The 23,240-nt window shown below is 40.9% G+C and overlaps 1 protein-coding gene across 4 annotated transcripts in view; it reads left to right on the top strand.

Annotated features, from left to right (window-relative positions):
- LRRC8D (leucine rich repeat containing 8 VRAC subunit D) overlaps nucleotides 1–23,240 on the top strand; it is a 48,628-nt gene that overhangs the window by 13,141 nt on the left and 12,247 nt on the right. Inside the window, exon 1 of one of the 4 annotated variants that reach the window (XM_054165426.1) lies at nucleotides 6,565–6,585. The exons of 1 other annotated variant lie outside the window; for it this stretch is intronic. The gene's annotated coding sequence lies outside the window, so the exon portion shown is untranslated. Of the gene's footprint in view, nucleotides 1–6,564; nucleotides 6,586–11,102; nucleotides 11,218–22,090; nucleotides 22,215–23,240 lie in introns of those variants that run through there. 2 more of the 4 variants (XM_054165424.1, XM_054165423.1) reach the window with 2 other exon arrangements.

Genomic DNA, 23,240 nt, shown 5'->3' with positions numbered 1-23,240 from the left:
ACCTTTAGAGGTACTTTAAGAACAGGGCTACTACCTATGTAGTCATTCAGTGCTTGGCATGGCAGTGGCCTGCAGTTTACTTCTAGAGGGAAGCATTATTTGAAGAGGCGTGGGTTTTTTCACCTTAAGCGATGCTTCCTCTCCAGAAACACCAACATCTGTCCCTTAGGCTGTCTGAATTTTAGTCACATTTTGATGTGTGGGTGGTTGGGTGTTTTTTCGGGGGGGTTGGTTGGTTTGTTTGTTTGGGTGGTTGGTTTGTTTTTTAATTGACCCATGTGTAAGCTAGGTATTTGTTTAGATGATCTCTTAAGAAAATTGTTCCTAATAGTCTAGGGATAATTTCTAGGCCTGTCCAATTTTATTTTCCTTATGTGGTTAAAAGGAAGTCCTTTTATAGTATGCATTGGGAATCCTTTGCCTTTCTTTTTTTGTCTTGGGAAATAAGACTCAGCATTTATTTGATTTAACATCCAGCTTCCTGCTTCCCAAGGAAGAGATAGCGGCTCCTTCGCCTGCAAACATCCCTCCTGTGGAGAGGCTTTGTTGGGGAGTTAGAAGAAAGCTAGCAGCTACTAGTAAAACAGCTGCATGGCAGGATGAAGAGGGATTACTGAAGCATTACTAGGAAGTTCATGGCTGTATACAAGACCTTATGTATACAAGACCTTATGACCATAGGCAAGCTGACCTAATTTCTGCAGCCAGGCCTTACTGGTTTCTGTGATGATGTGATATGACAGGCTGGATAACCTGCAGCAGGTCTGAGATTTTAGAAAAAACAAGAGGACAGAAAATAATTATATTTGAGTAAAAACACAGACAAGGCAGTCTTTATAACTACTCAATCTATCTTAAGTTTTGTTTTCTAACCCATACTTCTCTATGTTTTTTTACATTGTGTGCTTTTCATACAGTCAGGATGCATTTGTATTGTAAGGACACTCATTAGGAAGAGTGGAGAGATTTACTCCAGGATGGGTGGTTTTATTCATAATAGGTTTTTACAGGTGGTGTGAAGTTGTGAGATAAGCTTTAGTAAAGAAATGGTGGTATCACGGAGTGGTGGGGTTTAGAAGGAACCTCTGCAGCTTTAGTTCAACTCTTCTGCTAAAGCAGGTTCACCCAGAGCAACTTGCTGAGGTGGGTTTTGATTATCTCTAGAGAAGACTCATCAGCCTCTTTGGGCAGCCTGTGTCAGTGCTCTGTCACCTCCAAAATATTTCCTTACGTTCAGATGGAACTTCCTGTATTCCGGTTTATGCTCGATCCTCCTTCTCCTGTTGCTGGGCACCACTGAAGGGTCTGGCCCTGTCCTCCTCACATTTGCCCTTAGATATTTATAAGTATTGATAAAATCTCTTCTCAGTTTTCTCCAAGCTAAATAGACCCAGGTCTCTCAGCCTTTCCTTAGAAATAATGCATCTCTTGAGACATAATGTATAAAATATATATTTTCTTGGTAGGGAAATAATTGTCCCAGCTGACAACCATCTCTTGATGGGGAGGAATAAGATTAGTATCTATGTGACATAAATGGAATGTCTTGCATCTACATATTTAGGCAGACTGTTTCTCAAGGTTATAGATTGCACACAAAACATGACACAAAAATCCAAACAGAAGATGAAACACCGTGTATGTCACAGTAAAGTTGGTCGGTACCAACCTGTGTGCAGAATTTACTGCTGTTAACTTCTTGTAGGAGGATTGTGACTGCAGTTTAGTTTCTGCTGGTGCAAATCTGGTGTGAAGGCAGACAATTTCCACCCTTACATTGACTACTGCAATGCTCTCCTTTGCCTTCACCCCTCCTGTGTGTATGCTTTCATTACCCAATTTTGCCACTTCCTCCTGAGGTGCTGCTATGGCTACTAGAGGATTTTTTCCGCTGGTGGCTGGTGCTGCTTAAAATGTGTACTGTGACAGGGGGAGTTTATACAGGCAGGAAGATTTCACAGCCACTAGAAAGGCTTCTGCAGTAAGGTTTTTTGCTGGCATAGTTGAGAAGCAAGTTAAAAAAAAAAGAAAAAGTTTGGGCTGATACCGCTAAATCAGCAAAATGTTAGACTGTGGCTAGGGGCTTTCCAGTGCAAGTGTTCTGTATTCAGTTGCTGTAATGGAGTATGTGTGTATATATAAAATATATTTGTCAGGAAACCTCTTTAGTGGAGCTTAAGTCAAAATTACATCTCTATATATACACCTAAGGAAAAACTTACTTCTGCCTTGAGGCAGCCTTGTCAATAACATTGTTGCAAGTAGAAACTACTTTATTGCTTTGGGGGGGAATTTAAGTCAATTTAATTTATTTGTCAGTTCATAAAGTAATAATTATTGCTTCTGGTATTGAAACACTGAGAGGAACAGTCTTTGCTCTCCAGTCCCCTTGCTGTACCAGGTACTGGCAGGGAGACAACAGGGCTGGCACATGGTGCCTCCTCTGCTGTTCACAGAATGAAGGAACCCAGGGAAGAGTGGGTTTGCTTTGGTTATTTTTAACTTCTCTTGTCCCGCTTTACTGGCGTTTCAGCGTGCAGCTCCTTCGTGTGGTCTACGACAGTGTTCTTTCTCCAGAGGTAGGCAAATCTGATGGATTTGCTTGCTATACATCAGCACTTTCATTTAGTTAATTGTAAAGAATATATTGATGACAAACTTAATGTTAGGAGGCAACCTGTTAGCTTGCTCTGATCTGCTCATGGAGTGAGTGCCAGATGGTCCTTAGTGTTTCATGTGTTCCAGCCATGTAAGTTTGGGGCAGAGGTGGAGGTTGAGCCTGGAACTAGCTTGCTTGTGAAAGTGAAGTCAATTTTGGACAATGGCTACGAAAGGGCAAACAAAAGATGGGTGTCCTGAAGAGCTGTGTGTTTTGAAGCATTCCCCAGCCTCTGGGGGAGGGTGTGCAGTTCAGAAGTGCTGTAAATGGCAGACTTCCCTAGATATTTAAGCCTATAGATTAGTGGCTACTTTAACACTGAGATATGTTTCCACCATGTTGTAGGAGCTCTTTGCAGGTCTGTCTGTTCACATATCTAATTACATCAGTGGTTGGTGTGGCTTTGGCAGCCTGGGCTGAGGGAGGAGGGCAAGGCTGCCTTGTGCCAGTCATTGCCAGCTGCCTCCACAACCAATACAGGGGTCCTGCTGTGTGCCAAAAGGAACCCAAAGACCCTGCAGTGACTGTGGCAGAGGAACTGCAGGGAAGCTCTGCATGATATGGATGAGTATTTGAGAAGGCAGAGGTGGGTAGTGGTGGAGCAGGAAGCTATTGGAAGGGACAGCATCGTGGAGCAAAAACCTTGGTGAAGTTATGGGAATGTATTGACTCATTTCTCCTCTGGATTGTGCTGTCCTGGTATGTGTGTTTAGACTGAGACAGTCTGGCTGTCGGCTTGGTAAAATAATCAGGTTGCCAAGAGCTCTATCTTTTTAAGCATCGTTCCAAATTTATGGCAATGGCATATTTGTCAATGTTAAAGATATGCCAGTGTGGTTTTTAGCACTCTGGTTGTAGTTTCTCTCCCTGCAGCTCTTGTCAAACTTTTTGGTTTGGGCTTTGCACCCTTGATTTACCTCAACCAGGGTCAGTCTGAAGGCAACAACTGAGAAACTTTCACCTCTAGAAGGGAAGGGAATTGTAAAGGAATGGGAAAATGAGAACTGTCATCAGTAGGCATTTACCAAAACTTAGTTCAACAGCCACTTCTGTCTTTGCTATAATAACCGGAGTTATACCAACCTAAAAGCCACAAACCCGCTTTATTTTGACATTTAGCTAGACCCTTGTATGCAGTATGAGGGGTAGAGTTACTTCTGTTTTCCTTGTATGTTGGATAGTACATATCATCATTGGTAGGACTTGGATGTGTTGGTTTTTTGTGGTGTGGTGGTTTTTCCCCCCCGCCTCGGTATCATTGAGTTTCTTTTGTTTGTGTGGATTGCTCACATAACTGTGTTAGTGGCAAGACAAACACTTGAAATAGAAAAATATGATAAGGCAAGGGGTGTCAAGTATTATGCATATACTCTGTACCTTGTATGCTGAGGCCCTGACCTATTTGAGCGCTCTAGGTACTTCTGCAGTATAACTGTTTAGCGATGCTAAATGGCGCTGTCTGGCACAGAGATTCAGTGTGCATGAACAACACCTGAAAAAGCAACCTTTAATCTTTTCCCTGGAATGAGCCAGTTTCAAGGTTTCTGTTCTTTTGGGAGAGGCTGGAGAGGGTGTTTTCACTCAGTGTATACTGAAGTGATACTCAGGAGCCAGCATTTTTTAATGCTTGTCAGCAAAGTAATATCGAGGGGTGATTTAGTTGCCTTTTCTTTTTTTCCCCTGCAAGTGTGCTGCAGTAATTCTTTTAGTAGATGTATTTTGGGGGTTTATTGTTTTTGTTTGCTTGTGGTTTTTGGTTTGTTTGTTTGTTTTTTTTCCCCCAAATAATGTACCAGGAAAAGCCCTAGTCACCATTAACACTAGAAAACAACAAAAAAGAGCAGAAGACCTGGAAGCCCTCCCCTAGACGCTAAACAACAATATAATGAGCTATAAAGCAGTCAAGGAGAGAGCTGCTTGCAGCCAAAGTTTCTTGCTAAGGGAGAGATGGGTTATGAAAACCTGACAGTTATCTTTAATTTTTGAAAGAGGACAGATGTAGTTGGTTCTACAAATAAATGCTTTGAGTAGCCGTGTTACCAAGTGTTTGTTACAATACTAAATGGCTGAGCTTCACAGCTTGTCACAAAAGACCTTGGAGCTGCTTCTTTGCTTGCTGGGTAGTCAAAGATGATGGAACTCAGCAGGTTAAGGGTCATGGCATTTGAGAAAGATTCTCTTAAAAAAACTGAAGATTCTCTTAAAAATAACTGAATGACCTCTTAGGGTTGGAGGGGTCCCCAAGATAAGCTGTTTCTGATTGATCTGAGGCCAGGGTTATGAGTGTTTCTTGCTTATTGAATACATCAAACATTGATAGATGTGTACAGAGTTAAAAGGTGGTATCGATCAGCACTGGTTGAAAATGTTTTCTGAAGTTTGAATGGGTTAAACAATGCTGCAGATGTTTCTTAACACCTTTTCTGGAATATCATCTATCATCCTAAAAGTGTATTTACAAGATGGACTTGTTCTCATTCTGTACAACCAGAGGGCACATAAGGAATGCACATCTTGTTTTCAGACCAGTCATAGACTGGTTTTCAGGAGCTGAGTCACTGTTGTTTTGTAAGCAGACTTTGCCTTTCTTGAATGTGGTTTTACATTTTTCCATTCCCTCGTCCATGGTAATATAGATATAAAGTGTTCTGGTGTTAGAAAGCCTGCTTCCTAGAGCAGTGTCTCAGCCCCATGTGCATGATGTGTGTGCAGGCTGATTAGATACTGGCAAATGCAATTTAGTTTTTTTAATTATTTGATTTCTTTCTAGTTGGGTCTTCCATCAAATTATTGTATGAAGACACTTTCCCTGCAGCTAGCATGCTCACCAATAAAACTTATTATTCATCATTTGTGAGGGTATCCAATTTAGTCTTATTGTTATACTGCCTCAGTTGTGTGGGCTTGTTTGCCATGTTTCCTGCACAATATTTGAGACTTTTCTGAGTTTCAGACTAATTGGCAGCTTCTACTTGTATTTTAACTGAGCTTTGCTAATGGGATGCCATGGTACGCTGGGACTGGGAAAAATGGGCCCCTATAAAGAGGGAAGGCTTGTACAACTTAAGCATTCTAGTTACAATTTCTAGTGTGTAGCACATATTGAATTGCAGCACTGGATTCCACTACTGACTTTCCAAATCACTTGAATTTACCTCATACTGTAGTAACACGTTATTCACGGCAGGTCAGGTATTTTCCTCTGAGCATAACTTTTTATTACTTCTTTTACTTGGATCAGTTAACATTATTTTATTTATTTATGGGCAGCTTAGGAGAAGGCAAGGACCCAGCAATCTTCAGCACTGTCGTCATTTTTATGTTTGAACTAAAAGCTTTTCTGAAAGTAACTGTGCAGCAATGTGTAAATCAAACTCTTTCAAGAGGTCTGCTACCTCTTAATACCTTTGCAAAGGTAATGTTGGAAGGTCTGATTGTTTTAATTGACATTTTTGCAAAACTGGCGTAGCTGGAAAACTGACAAGAGTCATGTGAATTTCGTGTTACTTCTGCATGATTAAATTCAAGGGCAGCTATGTGGACTGCTGCAAGAAATAGTCTTAGCAAAACCATGCAATAGAGGCTAGTGGGGGATAAATCAGCAGATGCTGCTTTTTACTGTTCCTTTTTTTCTACTGTAGCTCCAAGGTTGAGCATAGCAAAAGTCAAAAATTGAAGCTGTTTTCGTGGAAAAAGGGTTGAGAGATAGTAGCTTGGATAGATAGTAGCCAGGAGGCTGTGGAGGAGGGAGAAACAATAGGAAGCTTTTTGTTTCCTGGATGGAGTTTCACATTTGACACTGATAAGTGGGAGCCAGCTCCAAAGGCATTGGGCTGGTAGAAAGGCAACACCTTCCCTGGGAGCTGCTGGACTTAAGTCTGGGTGTTGCTGCAGGAAACTCCACCCTCTTGTTCTGTCTGTGTCTGGTATGTTTTCTGAGCCTTGATGTCATCCTCTTGTTACTGCTGGCAAAAAATTGCATATGTGGGAGATATGGAAATACCTTTTAATGTTTTGATATAATTTTAGCACAGGAAGAGAGCAAGCTCTGTACATAGGTATCATCAACTGAGCTCTAGTCTTGCAGCTTAGTTTATTTAATAGAGCTGTTAACTCTGAAAAGAGGTTTATGTGGATGTGGGATATAGGATCAAGTTCTTAATTTTGTAAGCTTAAAAAGCAATTCCTGTCAAGCCATATCTCCGTAAAGCTCAGTTCCTTTACAGACAGGAGGAAGTTTTTGTATGCATGTTAAACTATTGGGATGAGGATTTCTGATTATGTGAATTCTGTCATTGCTTGCAGTGCATACTGGTACTGCAAGAGTACTGGATTTTCTGCGTAACTGAGCTGGACTTTGCCTTCTCTTGTTCCATTCATTGCAAAAGTTCTAGATACTGTTTTGTCTTTATGGAAGTATTTGTGATTATTTTTTTTTCCCCTTTCAGGTTCATTGATTTTTTTAAAAGTTATTTTTCTTTTTTTTTGTGGGAGAGAGGAATGAACTTTCTAAAATCCTTTCTCTCATGCAGGGTTAAGTATTGCACTCAGGAGGGTAATGTACCAGTAGAACTTCAGTCTTCTCGTAACCATTTAGACTTTGGTAAAGAAAGTGGATGAGTCATTATAGGGTTTGATGGCCCAAAAGATTGATTAATAATTAATTTGAAAACAAGAAGCCCTTTCCTGTGTCCCAGCTTTCAGCCATTTGAAAGATCCATCAGATTCCCACATACAGTTTAGCATGTGACATGTTTGCTGTCTATAGATGTTTGTTTCAATGTCTTTCCCTGAATGCAAATTTGCTTTTTCTTTACTTTGGCTTATATGTTACTTATAAGAGAGAGAGATGTCAAATTTTGTTAAAACTTTTTGATGAGGTTAGAGCACACTGAAAAAGCCAAATGTTCTCATTTTGCTATGAGTGTTAGGATTAATTATACTTGCTTCATAATCTTTTTGAATTGCACTGGCATACTAGGTGCTTCATGGATAAAGGCATTCTGGTACTTCAGTGTTTACATGCTCTTGCATACAGGTTCATCAGCTTTTCCTCAACAGGCATTTGTCAGTCAGGACCTTCTATTTATACAGGTTTTTTTGAGCTGTGTGTCTAACAGAAAGCCCTAGGGCTATCGTGCCTTTTTGCCTTTATGATTTTGTGTTAAAAGTGGAGAGTGCTGCAGTTGGCAATGTGACCTTGAAAGGATGACTCAAAACTGGCCCTTTAAATTCAGGTAAATTAAGATAAATAATCTTTACTTCAGGAGTTTTTCAGCTATAGTAGGTCAAAGGCAGGGGGTCAATAAAAAACAGTTCATGAAAGATGTGGAAGCTTCAGCAACCCTATGAAACCCTTGAAGATGTAAATCAATACCCGCTGAGTGCTCCCATCCAGGGCAGATCTTTGATACAAGGGTAGTCTCTGATCTTGAGGTAATAAAATTGGTTTTGCTTTTTTAATGAAAACCATGCTATGTACAGTCCTGAGCATTTTTGGTACTGAATTTTGAACGTTGAAGGCCTGGTGAATACACATCCAAGGTATTTGTTAGGTGACAGCGTACAAAAAGCCACTCTCCAACCTTCATTTCATTTTTATTTTGTAAATGTGAAAGGCAAATGAAAATGTGTAATGATTTTAACTTGAACTGTCACTATCATTCATAATTTGAACTTGAAAAGCTTCATGTTTTCAGTTCAGTGGTCCCCTTAGCCATTAAATCCTGATTTATGGCTCAGCTGCAGTTGTCTGATCAGTATCCGCTAAAAAAGGAGATGGCCGTCAGGTATTTGGCACTGAGAGATAGCTACAATCTTTTGGCGTTGGCGTTTGTGACATGATATTTTATCAGATATGTAGGGTGCAGCAGCTGAACCTTGCACTTTTCAAGGCCTGAATCTGTGAAGAGATGTCTAAATTTTCCATCTTTCAGATAGCGATACACTTTGGCCTACTTTAACCATGAACTTTAATTTGCTTTAGTCAGAAGTTAAGATTTAGTTGCACTGCTGTATGAATGCTTTATAAAATCAATTGTGTGAAGCAGCATTACCATGAGTAGGATTTTTAGAGCAGGAAAAAATGTGTGCAGGACTGCTTTGCAAGGAGAGCATCCAAGTTAGACTACAGTTAGTTTTGTAAGAAGAGGTTGCTTGGCCTTTGTAATAAATCATTTGTGAAAGGAGAAGGGGGGGGTTCTATTTAATTTTTGTTAAAAGGGTGGAAAATGGGAAATGTGGAGATCATGAAGAAACTCTTGCTGTGGATAAGGATATGTAATTTTGTTTATAAAACTAGACCTCCTTGAATGCTTGTTTTATTCCAGTGGAACTTGCTTGGATAAAGGACATGTGCAAGATTGGGTTGGGTATTTACCTGCTGGGCTGCAGAGAGAGTAGGACAGGGAAGCAGTTTGCCCTTGATAGGTGCTGGGCACAAGTACATGATTTCATGGCTTCAGTTAAATAAGACTTTATCTGGTGGCATTAGGAGCAGTGGAATTTGACAAGAAGTGGGAGGGTAGAAGGATATGTGTGACTAGGTTGATGCTTTGCATCATGGAAGGAAGAAGCAGGGTCTGGAATTTGTAGTCTGACGTTTTTGAACGTGTAAAGTAAGCCAAAGGAAGGTAGTGGGTGTTGGGACATGACTGATTTCCTCCCAGTTTGCAGAGTAAGTATGGACAGAAGGACAGCCAGAAATCACTGGGCTATGTTTTAACATGAGAGGCAAAAGATTATGCAGCTGTGCTGGTCAGGAGGAAATGCCTCAAGGCACCCTGGCCTGCTCTAGATCCTGGTATTTGAGCCTGGCAGTGCAGCTATATGCAGTTCAGAACTCCAGAGTTGCATTATTCTGGATTCCTGCCGTTGGAAACCTAATGCAGAGAAGGCTCCAAACAGAAGTAGTTGCAGTCACATTTGCTTTTCCTGTGGGATCACTGCAGAACTCCTGGACGGATGAGATAGAGGTCAGAGATGACCTCTGTTTCCTCCAGACCGTAGTTTTTTTGTACTTGCAGACTTGCATGCGGAGAGCAATTTGTGGGTTGAGCAGTGGTGCTCTAAGGGCATTCTGTGGCAGAGTAGGTCAAGCTGGCTGTTGAAACTTGCCCAAAGGAGCACAGCTTACCAGGGCAGCTCACCTTGTATGCTTGATCCAAAGCCTGTAAAGCAAGAGTTAACATGCACAAATCGTGTGGCTAGACAATGCTTTTGCATTAAACTTCTGTGGCTTTTCTGTTAGTGTCTCTTCTGCTAATCACTGCTGAATAGGTGAGGGGAAAAAATCCAAACAGTCTTTATTTTAAGCTGAGATGGAAATAGTCCCTATAGGTTTTCAGGATTGGCCATGAGAAAGTTACTTGTCATTGTGGTGATACATCAACCAAGAAATCCTCAGACAGTAAGCCTGCTTGGATTTTCTGACACTTGCCTTTCTTCTCGCCTTCCATCACAATTCTTCCATCGTTCAGACTGACTTCTCTTGTGCATTTGGATGATGCGGGTGTGGGTTGGCTATTACAAAGCCCATTACTATCTGAAAAATAGTTCTAATGGAATAATTTTTCACATGTACATTTGCATTAAGAGCAGTTCTAGTTAATAAATACAGTGCCCTGTGGAAATAATGGGTTATTAGGGTTGCATGGGTTCCGATAGTGTCCTTAGTGCTGCAGCTTTCACTAGCTAGCTGTGCTTTTGCTTCTGTGCAGAGCAGAGTTGTTTACATGTTAGGAATATGCTGGAGGCAAGGAGAAAGGAACAGCTTTAGTGTGATGCAGCTTAGATGCTCTGTGGGGGAGGCCTTGGAATTGTTTGTAACAGGACCAAATGTCAATCAATGTTTCAGGAAGAATAAAGCTACTGCTTATGAGGAAAATATACTATTAGTCAATTACATGCTTTCTAGCTATCTTAAAGCCATCTATTTTTGGTCCTGTTCAGGAAAATGTCCCTTTTCTGTGATTCTTCTGAGCCCAGTAGAGTTTCAGTGATGCCTAGTAGAAGCATGTCTCTGGACCACTTCAGTTTGCCTGCAGCTGCTTGTCTAGGCTGCCTCTGATAAGAAAACAAAGTGACAGCTTTTTCAGCTCTTCTATGAAAATCCTGGTGATCGTGTTGTTGAGGGTGCTGCTGGAACATTGTGGCTACTATTAAACTCATTTTAAAGGCACATCTGGGTATGTAGTGGCTCCACAAAGTAAGCAGTCAGTTACTCTGACATCAAACCATGAGTATGAGAAAGTGGCTTCTCCGTTATTGCAAGGTATAAAAGGACAAAGAGGAAAGAGCTAGAGAGGACTGGAGAAGGAAACAGCTGAAAACCTCCTCCTCTCCCTCCAGAGCTATTTTTTGTCATCGACAGAGAACTGTGGGATGAGCAAAGCTGATCTGTATCTGCAGCAGGCTGTGCCTCTGATCTGAAAATGTATCCCCAGGAAAAAAAACAATGTGAGCCTAGCTGCGGGGGAGGGAGCATCCGAATTCAAGGCACCTCTCTGCTGGATCTGAACCTTCAATTCCTTTTCCAGGCTGCATTGAGTTGGATTCAGGTGATGCTTGAAACCTTAAAACAAGGGACTGATGTGTTTTAATGTTAGATTGTGCCCTGTGTGTTGTCAGCTGTCAGAGCTACAGGCTGAGGTTGGAAAAGAGCAGCTGGGGGATGCAGCTTGGGGAGGAAGGGTAGGGACAGGGAGGGAGGGAGGGAAGGAATAGAGAGGAGCCTTGAAAATTTGTGTCAGAATAAGAGGCTTTTCAAACTAAGGGTAGGTGTCTGAGGGAAGTGCTTCACTAAAACAAACCTGGCAAATAGTTACACATTTACTTACCAGAACCAGGCTTTTCTGATTGTGTGGTTTCCTGCATTGTTGATTTGGTGTTGAACCAACATTCTGATGTGTTGTGTTGTCTGTCTGTCTCCTGAGGAAGATATTTCAAACAGTTACTCCTGAGTAAATCCTCTGTGTGGTTCTGGAGCTTAGGACTTGTCTTCACATGCCATTGAGAAATTGAGTCAGCTGAAGGTTTAAATTTAAAGTGAAGTGCTTCAACTGCCCTACGTATCAAGCAGAAAAATCGAGAGTCACTCTGGATCTGGATAAGGGTATCTGAAGAGTCTCAAGCAGTTTAATCAATCAATTTTTTAATTTGCATGTTTTTTTGTCTCTTAAGAAGTAATCCAAAGTGGATTATAGTATAGGAAGGCTGATCATAAGGATTTGGGAGGTTTATGTGAATGCATGTGTATTACTAATCAGGAATAGCACTTGTATTTTAAAGTCACTCTGTGCTGTCATCTGAATTTAATATTCAGGCAACTCCTTCAGACTCTGCTAACCTTAATCAGAAATTATGAGAGGAATGTGAACTGATTTTAGTCATCGTGCTAGACCTTTGAAACACTGTTATGGTTCTTCAAATTGTCATTAACTCTGGTGACTGACAGTTTCAGCAGAAGCGTCTACTTCACATATTTGATATTTTATAGTAAATAAAACAAGCTACTTAAGTGGGTAAAACTACTGATTCCTTGTGAGATTTTTCTAAGCTGATGGGGAGGAGCATGAAGGAAGTTAAGGAGTACAAGCCCTGCCAGCTCATCTTCAACTTCTATTCTTCCCATCACCTACAAAGCCATTTTTTAGATAAGTGTATGAAACAGAGAACTTTATCAAAATCTGAACAGAAGAGAGAGGCTGAATGGGCAGGCTTTGGGCAACCCACATAGCTACCCTTACCTTAGGCCTGAGAGCAGGGTACAGAGGAATCCAGCACAGGGAGTGTAGACTTTAGACTGAATTGTCTGTGCAGACTGGTGGTTTTGAATACTCGCTGCCTAATTTAGGGGGAATTTGTTGTGGAAAGTATGGGTGAGGCTCTCGATTTTGCTTTTTAGTTTACTGCTGGAGTCTTATCCCCCCTCCTTCATTTTCCTTTCCATTTTGCTGTTTTAATAAGAAGGGAAATGACTGAACTGCTGTACATATTTTTCCTTAAGTCATTATTGGTTGTGCAGAATGTTGCACTGCCTCCTGTACAGCAAGAACCCAGGTTATTTCCTTTTCAGCTATTGGTTAAGTATCATAAGGAATTTCTAATCTAACTAAATGCTTGCAATGTGTGTGTTTCAAGAGCCATGTGGGACTACTGATTCTGTGGAAAAGTCTACCATGTATGTTAAACTGCAGCAATAAATCTGTAGACTGCTATCACCATGCTGAAGAGACTTCAGAGATGTGAATAATTAGCATTTATTTAAATAAAGTTGTGGAACTGGGAGGTTCTGAATGCTTTTCTTACTGTTGTGGCTATCACAAAACCGGATGTTGTGGTTTTCTCACTTGAATATTTGAAGTTTTATTGCCCTGTGAAAGATTTGATCCTAGAGGCTAAACACTGATTCTGTACTAAAGTCAATTGACCGCATATGCAAATCCAGGTAGAACATAGGTGCTTCTACCTTGGGCAACTAAGGTGTGTTGTGCCTACACTCGGGAGTGTGTGCTTTGCACTGCTTTTCTTTGCTTAGACTGCTGAGGAGCACTGCAGTTTCTGTGCCATCCTCGGGTGGAATTGAGGTCAGTTTGTTTTCCCTTGTTCAGTAAACAAGCAGCAGATGGCTGGTAATATGCAGAAGGTATTAACCTGGGTGAGGGTCAAGCTGAGAAGGAGGAGCCTGAACATGTTTGTAGTCCAGTCTGACTCACAGATTGGTGACTTGGTAAATGCCTTACCTTTACAGTCAAGGAAGAGGAAGAAATAACACAGATTTTATTTTTGCTTAATGGGTTTTGGAGGTGTCCAAATTGACTAATCAGTAAACATACACGTTTGTTTCTCTTTACGCACTCTTGTTTTGTTGATTCTGAGGTGCTGAGCGTGCTATTTGCAACATGGAAGCGTGTTCCGTGCCTTGGAAACTTGGACAATTGCAGGCCAGCTCTTGTTTCAGCTCTTCAGCTGAGAGCTACTGTGGACTTTGGTATCACACAACTGGAAGCTGATGGTTTCCATGGGACTCAATTATGTGCAGGATGGGCAAACAGAGAGCAGCCCCAAAGAAATTATACTTGTTGCTTTGAAAGAGCATATTTGTCATCATAGAGAATTTGATGTTATTGTAGGAAGAAAAAAACCTGTGACTAGAAACGGAGATCTCTATGGAAGATACTAAATAGCCAAAAAAATGGAGTTTTGGTTTAAAGAAAAAAGACAACTACTCCCCTAACAGCCCTGTGGCTTCAGAACACATCTAGACATTTCAAAGCAAAGTACAGTGATTAGGGAAAAATGCATACATGAGAATTAGTGCACATTAGAAGTTACAAAGCAAGCTAGAGAATTAAATCTGCATATTTTCTACAGCTGAAGTACATTAGGAAGAAAGAAGAATGCAAGAAAAGTAGAAATATTGTTAGTACTGTTCTGTATTTAGGAAGGTGCAGAATGTGATACCATAAATGCCATTCCTACAGATTTATTCAGATTTATTGCCTTCTACAAATAGATGTATTTAAAATCAGCAACACTATGACTTGATTGTTTTAGCTTGGTATTGAGTGTCTTAAAATTAACTGGGCCAGAGAAGACAAGGGAAGGGTGGGTGACCAATTTAACCATGTTCCAACTGGCTTGACATTGAGGCTCATCAAAAGATTGGAAAAGTTATTGCAAAATTCAGTTGATAAAGCATTATCCAGAATATCAGTCTGCATCACCTTGGAAAATGTCTTAGCAAATAGGGTGACTTGCTGGGAACTTGAGTTTTGCTTGAGACGCACCTGCATGAGATGTTAGTGAAGCTGTGTCTTCAAGAGGCACCTGATATAGGGGGAGGGAGACAGTGCAACCCTTGCAGTCCCCTGTACTCCCTAGCTCCAGCCAAGTGGAACCTATAGTGCGCTCTCAGCAGCAGCAGAGGTAGTCAGGACTTTGACACATACTTCTTTGGGACTCCTGTCTTGACATGTCAGTGCTATTGCAAAAGTAAATGAATTAAGAACTAACTGATGTTCAAAAGTTAGTCAATGGTGGTGAATCATTGTCAAATGGAAATGCTTCTAGAAATCTGTTTTGAGGATTGAAGTAAGGCCAGATTGCACTGAAACTTTTAATCAAGAACACGGAGACAAGACAGGATCTGTACTGATTTAAATAGCAGGCCATATCATGCTAGGCAGTGGGGTAAGGAGCAAGGACAGGGAAGCCTTTCCAGAGTGATCTGGGTATCCTAATGGGCTATATGAATCAAAAGTGCATTTGGATACAGTTTGCACAATCATGGAGTCTTCAGGTGCTGCACTTCAATGTAGTGATGTAATAAGGTCTTGAGGGGAAGAGACTGCTTGGGGGTACAGTAAGTAACCAACTGGAAATTACTGCCCTCTTGCAGGACAGCAAATGTGTATCAGTTTGGGTGTATATATAGGAGGGACAACAGGTGGGAGAAAGTGAATTGTCTATGATTTGGGGGTCGTGAGCACCCTGTTGAAAAGTCAGGAGATACTTGAAGGCTGGGTGATGTTCAGGTACCACAAGGAGAGCCTGAAAAGTTAATTTTGTGCCCAAGTGAAGACCTTTGCCTAATTAACTGCAATTTTAATACTAAGTTGACACCCCACAGTATGATGAGCCAAACTGAGTACATGCTGAACATATATGACTATATTACTCAACTCTCCACCCAAATCATGCTTAACATCACCTAGAAGGTAGAGACACCTGGGGTTGGGGTAACAGGAACCCTTTCTTGTTAAGAACTGCACATTCACCATATGGCTTAACTTTTGCTATGTTTATATTTAATAAATTAAACATTTTTATTACTTTATGAACCTGCATAAGTCCAAGCCTTTTTGGGGGCACTGGAAAAGGAGAGGCAAATATTAAATTTATCAAATAGGTCCAGTAAATGTCCTGGACTCTGAAACAGTCAGACATTGGGATCTTAACTGTAATGTGACACAAAGTTCTGTGCAGACGCACACAGGTGTGCTCACATCTTTCTTTTTTTCTTGTGTGTGTGTAAGACAGCTGCGTCTGGTAAATCCTAATGGGTAGAAATTTTTCACAGGAAGGTGTAAGTACAGGCATAATGACTTGAGGGTTGTTTCATTGCTTCTTCCCTTTCATGGTCTCCAAGCACTGGGAGTAGCTGTTCATCCTTGTGTCGTTGTCTACTTTGGTATGCTCCTGAGATGTCACTTGAAGAGCAGGGAGCTCTTCCCTGTTTGTCCATACAAAAACACATATAGATGCTCAAAGAAAACCAATTAGCTTCTGGATGTGTCTTGTGACCAACATCTTTGTACTCTCTAAGGTGTCTTGGTGGAAAGAAAGCTGCAGAATTGCAAGGAGCAGGAAGGAAGTCTTAAAATGAGATCAGAAGAATGTTAATGCAATCAAAGTTTTAAAACTTGAGCAAATGCAAAAAGTGAAGCATGTTAGCATCTCTTGTTCTTGTAGGTGGGTATGGTTATTTTATGGTCATCCTGTTCATGGTTCAAGGGTGGGCAGTGAGGGGACTTACAGAGAGCTTTAAAGAAACAGCTCAGTTCTACCTCCCTGGACAGTCTGGCTTGATTATAGCACTAATCTGGCAAAGCATCAAGTAAGGATACTAGTCCTTTGAACAGGGGAAAATACATTGTGAAAGCCATATCTGCTATGAATTGGGTCTTAAGAGCGGCATCAAGAAGCACAGGTGATAAGTGTGATTATTTTTTGGCTCTGGTATGAATTCCATTTTTCCCTGCATGCAGTCATTCCAACAAAATTTTTTTGTTGTAGAAAAAGCTTAAATATTTGGAATGCTGAATCTGAAGCAGGTGATACACTGAGGCAAAAGACTCCCATGGGATTTTATTTTTTTTATGGATTTTGTTAAATGAGTTTTCAGTGTGTGGTGTTGTATTGCCTGTGTGATGTCTTATAGTGTCACCGGTCTGATCTGGACTGTGGTGACTGAATATGTCTGCATTACTTGGTAACTGTGGAAAGAGGGCTTGACACATTTGTATAATGTGCTTTTTTTGTAGTGTAGGTGTAAATCTTGAATTAAAAATACTCAGTTAATGCCCAATATGAGCTATAGTCATAGTTCTTGGTGTTCTTGTCTGCCTGCAGGAGTTCCAAGAGTCAGACAGGATTACAGAGGAAACTGAAGCTGCTTTTGTCCTTTGGGGGGGGGGGAAAGTAGTGAAATAAGTTTTGTAGTCCTAATACATCTTGAAAACAGAGACCTTTTTTGTTAAGTGGTCTCTGGGCTTCCACCAAGGAACATGCTGCCATTTTGTTTTTTGTATAAAGGAAAAACCACTTTGCTGATAGGTTTTGGACATACTGGTTTTTGGTATAGTTGTGGTAATTTTTAGTTTTATTCCATGTGGGTTTACAGTGACTTAAACTGGAATAAGAAATAGTCCTGTGGTAGTTGGTGAGATGGTGTTAGAGTTGTCAGGAGGTCCCTGTATAAGAATTGGAGGATTAGACCTGTAGTTGGTTGTGACAGCCGTCTCAAAGGGGAGAGGAGAGTAGAGTAGCTGGCTGTGATGATGTAACCTAATAGATTATTCCTTGCTGACCTTTTCCTTGGACTATACAGGTGTTGAGCACCTAATCAAAAAGTTTAAATGCAAGTCGAACCTGTGAAGTTTGAATGTTTTCTGTTCATGTGCTGATGCTTTTGTTTATTACTAATATATTTTCTGTTTGAGTGGGTATAAGGGTCTTTATTCAGATCTCTGTTCAAATTGCAGCTATTCACAAAACAGGAGCTCAGAAATAATAAATCATTCATGTAACTATGGTTTCAAGCATGCTATCATCACACAACTTACTTTTTTGTTGTTGTTAATTGAAGGCAGTAAAGATTCCCTAATAAATGAGTCACAATAGTATAATTTCTCTTTTATAAATTGAGATCTTGTCTAAGCTTGTTGGCCTTTACCTCCATGAATGCTTTATTTTTTTTCATAGCAGATTGGTTTTGTTTTAAAGCTACTTCATGATTACTTGTTTGTTTCTTATACAAATACAGTGAATTGTGTCTTCTCCCTTCCGGGGTGGAAGTAAAGCTTTATTACAATTCATTTTCTCTTAATTTGACAAGGCAAGTATCAATGAATAGGGCCAGCTTCAGCAAGTATCACAGTATAACTAAGGTTGGAAGAGACCTCGAGGATCATCGAGTCCAACCTGTCTCCACAGACCTCATGACTAGACCATGGCACCAAGTGCCACGTCCAATCTCCTCTTGAACACCTCCAGGGACGGTGACTCCACCACCTCCCTGGGCAGCCCATTCCAATGACGAACGACTCGCTGGGTGAAGAACTTTCTCCTCACCTCGAGTCTAAACCTCCCCTGGCGCAGCTTGAGACTGTGTCCCCTTGTTCTGGTGCTGGTTGCCTGGGAGAAGAGACCAACCCTTTCCTGGCCACAACCACCTTTCAGGTAGTTGTAGGTGGTTGTGTAAGTCAGTCTATGCAGAGCACTAAGAAGTGCTATTCTCAGATTAATTGTGTAAACTTCAGTTACAGTCCCTGAGGAAGAGTTCAAAGAACTGGGGAGAAATAGTTCTATTTGTGAATTTTACACTCCCATGGAAATAGCAAAATTTCCTTCTATCTTCTGTCTTTCAATGATTTCCTTGTTAAATCAATTTTCAGAAGCCTCACATATTAAGGAACAATTCCAACACTCTGCTAATCCTGGCAAAGCTCTTTTAGGGTGCCTTTACTTTGTGATTTTTTTTTTTTTAATGTGGTCTAAGTGTTGCTACTGTAAAAGATAAAAGGATGTTTGTTCCTGTTTCTAGCCCACAGCATAAACTTGAAGGTTCTTCTGTCTATGACTAATCACACTCAAAACTTTGCCTTCCTCAGACACTCTGCCATGTTATACAGTATGAAGTCTGATGCAATTCAACGGAATTTCTGGGCTGTAATCTTTTTGAGACAGGATTACACAATGCATAATGCAGTAAGGCTTTGATACGGAGTAACAAACTAAACCTTTCCTACAGTGTAAATACCAAGTGCTAGCAGAGTCTAGCTCTTAGTCCAAAAATCACAGTATTTTTTTTGTTTGAATATGAAGGGACTCTGACCAAGGTCCGGGACATGTGCACTGGACAAGGAACACAGAGCACACAATGCAGGTATTGTGAAAGGTAGTGGTATCTGATGCGTGGCAGGATGAGGCAGAGAGGACACCCCTGATGAGTCATTAGCAGTATTGCTATAATGGTCTGTCTTACAAAGAATGTTTTAACCCGAAAGTTGCCCTGCTGTTTGTAACAGAGCAGGCAATACAATAAGCTATTAGCCATATTTTGTGGCAAGGCTATAAAGATAGAAATATCAAGTGTAAAGACAATGTCTGTCAGACTGCCAGGCAATTTTTCCTTTTCATGGCTTAAAACCCAAAATAACATTAATCTCACATCTGCTTATGAGTGGTGAGCAAGGATCCAACTTCAATATTTCTGCAAAAGCCTTGTGATCTAAGGTTGCTTCCCTATGAACATGGGTGCGGTCATATCCACGTACAAGAATTTACAGCTTAAGTACCACATCACCTGCCTTTTAAATGTCATCATTTTAAGCCTGTGATGGTGTGTATGGATGTCTCAGGCTTGTGACAGGGATAGAGAACAATCCCTCATTTTGGCTTCCTCAAGCAAGTCAGCTCTTGGGACACTAAAACAAGTGAAGGCTTAAAGCAGTTATATAATTAAGTTTTGTTAATCCAAAGTCACTTGATGGTTTTATATCTAAGAGAAAGGGATTTTATCGTTAGCCTTTGAGGAACTTGGAGATTAAAGTTGCTGTCTAGCCAACGGGGAACAAAATCTATCATGGAGCTCTGGGCCTTGATAACATTTTTCTTATTAAAAAACACATCCTTGAAGCATAATTTGACAGTCAAATTCTTGTCAGAAACAGGCTACTACAAAACTTGATGATGAATTAGATGGACAGTTTTGTTCATGTTTTGGTTTGGCCATGACAAATCCTAGACTCTTAACTGATGGTTTATGGGAATGTAGTCATATGTATATTGTTGCTGTACACCCACATGCACAGGCAGTAATCCAAGTGTGCGGTTGAGATAACAGGAACTCATAAATAAAGTGGTTGGCTAGTTGTCCTAACATTCTTGAGTAGATCCTTATTAACTTAGTGCCAGTCAGCCTTACGAATAGATCTGGTGAATGGAAGACCACTGCGTGGGCAATTTGTGGCTGTTTTGAAATGCAGACCAAGAGCTCAAGTAATCCCTGCTGTCCCTTGATAGTTACAGGTTGCCTTCAGCCTGTTCCAAGAGAGGGGTCTTTGCAGGCCCGTAGATCTGTGCCACCTGATCATGCAGGAGTGAGAGGAGGCCTCAGCATGCCTATAGGAGAGAGGCACTGTAGTGGTCTTGTCTTCCACTGCCATCACTGCACTGGAACTGATGTTTTCCAGTGCTGTTACAAGATAAATTAAGATTTGCTCCAAACGTTCCTACTTCATTTATGTGAGTAAGTGGTGCCCTGTCCGTCATGCATGACTATAGAAATACTGCTGGAAATAATGTTAAAAAGAAGCCCCAATATTTGCTCTGGGATAATTCCTCAATCTCTGCTGTTCTGCACAGGACAGTGAGGCAGCAAGACGGCTGGACTGCAGCTCTTTCAGAAGGCCTGGCGTTGTGCTTGGTGAAAGGCACAGTGAAAGCCAGGACACTGAAATCTGTGGTGATGTACTTGCACAAGCTCAGGCTTTCAGTTTCTCAAAGTATTTTTGAAATCTGAGTATGCTGGTGGAAGGGTCAGATGAATTAGAAGGAGAGGACCCTTTGCCCAGGTCAGTATGATACCTAGTGCTGTGTCTTAAACTTGCCTTGGTGGTTACCCATGCTTGCACAAAAACTCCTGGGAACTCGACTAGGGCTGCTGGAGGATGTGCAAATTACTAGTCTGAATGCGTTTTGAAACAAGGGCGACAACAAAACCTGTTTTGTTTTCCTCCAGTTACAGGGCAATTCTCCTTTTCTTCTTGCAGCAACTGGAAAGGGGCTATTGTGCTGCTCTAAGTGATCAGTAACCTGCCAAAACTAGTTCGGATGCTGAGCACCTGGGGTAAGGGGAAGCTGCCTGCAGAACAAGAAAAGCTGCTTCTGAACTGATTTCCCCATTTGACCATCCCAGCAGAAAGCAAGTTGGCTGTGAAAGTCAGACAGACAGTGACATGGTACATGACTGCATGTCTGTGAAGGTGGCTGCCAAAAACGTTATTGCTAGTGCTTAGGGAAGCCTGTAGTAATTTAGACAAGGTGGTAAGTGCTGGAGCAGGAGTGGCATCTGTCTATAAGTGGGATTTGAGTAAAACATCTTCTTTCTATATTTTTATTTAGTTCATTTGAGTTGAAGAGCATGCTTGGAAAGCTTCATTGTGTGCTTTAAACCAGATTTGACTGGAATGAAAACTTCATTGTCTATTTTACTGGAGAGGTAGTTTTCAAAAGCTGGTATGTTTGGTGCCTTATTTCTGAAACAGCATCATCCTCAAGCTAGTGGGAAGGAGTATGGCTAAGTATGTTGGAATGCTCTAACTGTAAATAGATTTATTTGGACATGATAAGCTTTTTCAAAGATAGCCGTACATTAAAAATGTTAAGTTTGCTTATGCTTCTAATCATGCTGCTGTCCCACATTTCCTATGCTTTTCTGGAAGCCTGATGTGGTTTGGTTTTTTGCTTTGAATTTTACAACCACAGACATGCTTGTCATTGCCTAACAAATAATCACTGCTAGATTATAAGCCTGCAGGGGCAAGGGTTGTCTGCCCACTCCCTGCTGGAGAGGCCTCAGTGCAGAGGTTACAATTCCAGCTGGAGCATCTAGATCAAATCATAATATAAAATTAGCAGTAGTAAATATTTAAATTGGGGGCCGTATGGATCTGTTTGTGCTGGTGAATGGCAACAAGTAACACAACGGAGCCTTATTGAACCTTTTTGCAGAGCTAGAAGCTTGTTTGGTAGCTGCAGTGTCAGGGAAGACAGCAAGCCTTTTGGAACTTGCTGTTCTTAAGGCAAGATTTTGAATGGTGTTTTGAGAAAATAAAGCATAAAAAGCAAGAAGGTGGTATGAACTTGTCAGCAAAATTTCAGAATTACAGCCTCTAAAATATGTGTTGTAGCATAATTTCTTTTTATGCTTAAGTACTGAGATTGAAGTACACACCCTGAAAAAAACAATTAGGGGCCTAGATGGACTACATAAATAGCTTACCTCTTACAGAAAGCAGCTTAACTTTAGAGGAGGAAAAAGAAATATAGTAAACTTAAATCCCTTTGAGGATAAATGCTTCAGCTGCAGGCATTTTTCCTGGCACAAAACCACTGGAGATTCAGCTATTTGAAACTTAGCAGGAATGCAGTAACATTAATAAGTCATCCTTCATCTTCTGATGATCAGCGTGTTGTGAGAAGTCATCATTGTTATCCTTCTGTCAGGATGTCCAAAGTATAGAAGACCTCTTCACTTGATAAAGAGCAGGTAGGGTTGGGCTCTTCACTGTGTGGAGTCTACCCAGGGTGGGGGGAGACAGGATGGTGGGGAGAGGTGGTGTTGGAGGCAGCATAGCAGTTAACCTTGAGCAGTTTCTGTGACATGGCTTTACAGCTAGACCTTGGCTTGAATGAGGAAATCTTCCTGTCTCCCTGGGAAGAAAATAAGGTGTATGACACTTAAGTAGGAGCACCGTTTGACTATTGTCCCTTAAAGAGTTGAAGACACTGTGTATTTGAAAACTAAGGGTGCAACCAATTTGTTGAGTTGTAAAGTTGCCTCTTTTTTTCCCCCTAGTCAAGCCACTATGTTGGCATAGTGAGTAAGCAGGAATTAGTCTGCTTTTTCATACCCAGATTCTGTGCTGCATTTTGCCGCATAAAAGATATTGGCAGAAAGAGATGAACTCAGATGTGCAAGTAGGAGGCTAGTGCTTACTTGTAGCTTGTGCTTTTTGGCGATGTGGGGTGTTGAATGTGTTTAATTTGCCTTTGTTGGTTTATTTTATAAAATTTAAGTGTGACCTGTCCTAGATCACTTACTGAATGGTTGTAATGAAAGTGTCACTGCAGCTACTTAAAAATACAGTAGCTTATATGTGTGTAAATCTTATTAAACAGAAGTTTCCTATATATGTAACCTAGTGAGAGTCACTCACTGTATTTGCTCCTTTGTCTGACGAGATGAACCAGCTCAGGCAGGGAACAACTGAGCCTGTTCTTTAGTTAAAGGAACTTTTTTTTTTCCCCTACTTTTGTCTGTAGATCTCCATGAGGATTCTGTAAATGCTCCAGTGTAAGGTTGCTCTCATGTCTATTAAAAAGGGAAGTGTTCATTGAAAATAACTTGAGTTACTCAGTAAACCTGCTACCGTTCTGATGGGAATACAGTCTAGAAATTAAGTAAACCTAGACTTGAGTACCATGACTTAATGTGGAAAGGTCATTTTGCTCTTAAGCGGGGCTATTAAAGCCTACAACAATGTGAACTTCAGCAACACATTTCTGTTTGGTA

This window comes from Dryobates pubescens, chromosome 11 (genome assembly GCF_014839835.1).
Source record: "Dryobates pubescens isolate bDryPub1 chromosome 11, bDryPub1.pri, whole genome shotgun sequence".
Taxonomy (NCBI): domain Eukaryota; kingdom Metazoa; phylum Chordata; class Aves; order Piciformes; family Picidae; genus Dryobates; species Dryobates pubescens.
Note: the sequence above shows the minus strand (reverse complement) of the source record. Positions and strands in the feature narration are given on the sequence as shown.